This window comes from Schistocerca piceifrons, chromosome 2, assembly GCF_021461385.2.
Source record: "Schistocerca piceifrons isolate TAMUIC-IGC-003096 chromosome 2, iqSchPice1.1, whole genome shotgun sequence".
Lineage (NCBI taxonomy): Eukaryota > Metazoa > Arthropoda > Insecta > Orthoptera > Acrididae > Schistocerca > Schistocerca piceifrons.
In genome coordinates this window covers 553,485,026-553,489,040 of record NC_060139.1, presented here as the reverse complement: position 1 = coordinate 553,489,040, position 4,015 = coordinate 553,485,026, and positions in this window count along the sequence as shown.

Genomic DNA, 4,015 nt, shown 5'->3' with positions numbered 1-4,015 from the left:
GTAATACGGAACGCCGTGCTGGATCCCAAGGGGCTCGTATCACTAGTAGTCGAGATGACAGGCATCTTATACGCATGGCTGTAATGAATTGTGCAGCCACATCTCGATCCCTGAGTCAACAGATGGGGACGTTTGCAAGACAAAAACCGTCTGCACGAACAGTTCGACGACGTTTGCGGCAGGATGGACTATCAGCTCGGAGACCATGGCTGCGGTTACTTAGACGCTGCATCACAGATAGGAGCGCATGCGATGGTGTACTCAACGACGAACCTGGGTGCACGAATCGCAAAATGTAATTTTTTCGGATGAATCCAGGTTCTCTTTACAGCATCATAATGGTCGCATCCGTGTTTGGCGACATCGCGGTGAACGCACATTGGAAGCGTGTATTCGTCATCGCAATACTGGCGTATCACCCGGCGTGATGGTATGGGGTGCCATTGCTTACACGTCTCGGTCACCTCTTGTTCACATTGACGGCACTTTGAACAGTGGACGTTATATTTCAGATGTGTTCCGACCCGTGGCTCTACCCTTCATTCGATCCCGGCGAAACCCTACATTTCAGCAGGATAATGTACGACCGCATGTTGCAGGGCCTGTACGGGCCTTTCTGAATACAGCAAATGTTCAACTGCTGCCCTGGTCAGCATATTCTCCAGACCTCTCACCAATTGAAAACGTCTGGTCAATGGTGGCCGAGCAATTGGCTCGTCACAATACGCCAGTCACTACTCTTGAGAAACTCTGGTATTGTGTTGAAGCTGCATGGGCAGCTGTACCTGTACACGCCATCCAAGCTCTGTTTGACTTAATGCCCAGGCGTATCAAGGCCGTTATTACGGCCAGAGGTGGTTGGTTCAAATGGCTCTGAGTACTATGGAATTTTACTGCTGTGGTCATCAGTCCCCTAGAACTTAGAACTACTTAAACCTAACTAACCTAAGTACATCACTCACATCCATGCCCGAGGCAGGATTCGAACCGGCGGCCGTAGCAGTCGTGCGGTTCTAGACTGTAGCACCTAGAACCGCTCGGCCACCCCGGCCGGCAGAGGTGGTTGTTCTGTGTACTGATTTCTCAGGATCTATGCACCGAAATTGCTCGAAAATGTAATCACGTGTCAGTTCCAGTATAATATCTTTGTCCAATGAATACCCGTTTATCATCTGCATTTTTTCTTGGTGTAGCAATTTTAATGGCCAGTAGTGTAACAGCCAAGCTAACGTGTGTCTGTAATGAATTAATGGATACCAAAGTTGACATCTAAATGACTTCCGAGAATGACAAGTAGTTTTAATTAGGAAACAGGCAATTCAATAGCAATTTTAAGACCTCTAACACACCTAAACTGTGACCATAAAATATTTGCACATAGTATAAATGAAAGACAAAAATGGTAATTAGGATTGTAACAGGACCATATGAATCGTGCGTGAGCAAAGACTGTAGCATCCATGAAACACTATCCGACTACACGGATATCATATCGACCGCTGAAGTTTGTAAAACCTCAAGAATGCTAATTCATAATTATTGTAAATGGTCAACTCACCAGAATAATCGAAATCAGTAGCTCAGTAAGGCAAGAATGCCCGAAATCCAAGGCACTGCCATTGCAGCCTCTCCTCTACCAAGGTTTAGGAATAGGTGGTCAGGGGATCATACGCAAGCCCTATGCCGGTGACGTTTGGTTTCTGGACGGACGCCTGTGGCATATAAAAGCATTAAAAACAATAAAGAAATTCGACCAAGCAGCAGAAGAGATACTCAACAGAAATAAATCTGGAATAATGAATATTGGTCATGGATTAGAAGATCTCGCCCAAAGACATATCAAACAGATAACCGATATGAAATGGCTTGGTGTAAATTCACGCGTTACATAAATTACAGAAAAGTACTCACCAATATACGTACCAGTATAAGTCAACACAGTCTTAGGAGTCTTGACGAAATACAGGACCTGGATTTGATGAACATCTACTTAAAGTCCAAAATAAATTACGTGGCTCAGGTTCTGCCACTGCCGAAAGATGTGGCCAAAGCAATTTAAACCGCTCTCACCGTTTCGTCACCCGTCGACATATATTTAAAGTAAATGAGTCGGCGAATCGGTGACACTGACCACAGGCAACGGCTGTTTAAACGTTACAGATGTGTGGAATTAAGCGCAAGCTCTGTATATATGTGTAAAACATACAAACAGTGGAAGAGGTCAATTAGTAACATGGCGGCATCGCTATTAGATGAACCAGTGCCCACCATACTAAACCTCCTCCCCCCTTTAGTAGATGTCCACCACATCTCGAACGAATTACGCCCTCTGAAACAATCCCCCATGCAATACAGTTGCACTAAAATGAGAATCCCTGAGAAACATATGACCAAAATGAAAGAATTGTACAAGAACTTGACCCAAAATAAAACTAGAAATATCATAGAACAAAAGCATAAAGCGTTCAACTGGCACAAAATTTGGAAAAATAGCCACGACCGTGTGTTACCCACTAATTAAAGGGCAAAGTGGTTCTACGTGGTCAAAAAAAAATTCCCTACAAACTCAAGACTACACTCCATTCGTGTGGCAGATTCTCAACAGTGTGCCACCTGCGGTCTAATTGAAGCCGAAGAAAATAATTTTTTGTGGTAACGCAAACAACGTCTGGCAGTCCATCAGAAAAAAGCTAGAAACTATCCAAAGGGCACCGTCCAATAACATGATGACACCTACGAGCCTTCTACATCCAGATGAAGAACCTTATCCGAAAATTAAGGAAAAGTTCAGTCAGCTGGTTAAAGGAACATAGAATATTTTACATATCCTCAAAGAAGGACAGGAGTGAGAAGATTTCTGGTTGTATATTGGTACGCAACACCACACTCTACAACAAATTAACAGTTATTATCAGGAATATGCATTATTCCTTAGAACAACTGCAATGTGAATTCTACGCAAGTGTAACCCAAGAAGTTACTCAGTCGACAGTTTCTTACAAATCTCCATACTGGAAACCTAAATGTGAGTATATTGTAGTGATGTAAGTGCTTTTAAAATAAGTTTTGTTTCCTGGTACGTTCTCGTGTGTAATGTGATCATGTGAAGGTGTTGAAGGTTAAGCAATTTTTTCAAAAACAAATTGGTGTATCTTTCTTCCTTTGACAATACTTCTCGTCTCTACCTTTCTATGGCAAATACCCGAATTTGAACAACTTCAGGTCACTGCTAACAAACATGTATTAACTGACCAAAGGACCGCGAGACAGCCTCAGCTTATTGACGGCCAGAGTATTATGAATAGATATCAGGTGACTAAGGGAATGGAAGCTAACGTCGGTACTGTTAAGCCCCAGGATATCCCTGGCGGACACTAAAAATTCGTCCAAGTACTCCTCTGGCAGCTCCTGGAAGCCAAATCGCCTGTGGAATGACCGAGCGCCCTAGTCTGCAAACGAAACATAATGACATCATACATGCCCAGAGACGCCGTCACACTAGTGACAAAGCAGAGTGCCGTAAGGCATTCGAAGGAGCTAAAGAAAAACTGCCCACCTTTTTTTAAGTTCCTAATTTTCTGTAGTTGTATTTCGGTCTTGTAGAAAAGCGTCTCCCTCATCACGTCGTCTCCATTACGTTCTTCAGGTTCTGAGTCGCTGTTTACCTCTGGTCTTTTGGGGATAGCTGGACTGGTCTTTTCTATATTGATGACCTCATTTAGTATGCCATCACCACTCTCATTTATCTCATCGTTTGTGTCCATCGCAACACTTCATTTAGTGACGGTGTTTGTGCGAGTTACCGCTGCTTATGTAGCTGGCAGCGTTTGACGTCTACGTGGTTCAAATCTGTGTGAAATCTTATGGGACTTAACTGCGAAGGTCATCAGTCCCTAAGCTTACACACTACTTAACCTAAATTATCCTAAGGACAAACACACGCAGTCCCATGCCCGAGGGAGGACTCGAACCTCGCCGGCCGGTGTGGCCGAGCGGTTCTAGGCACTACAGTCTG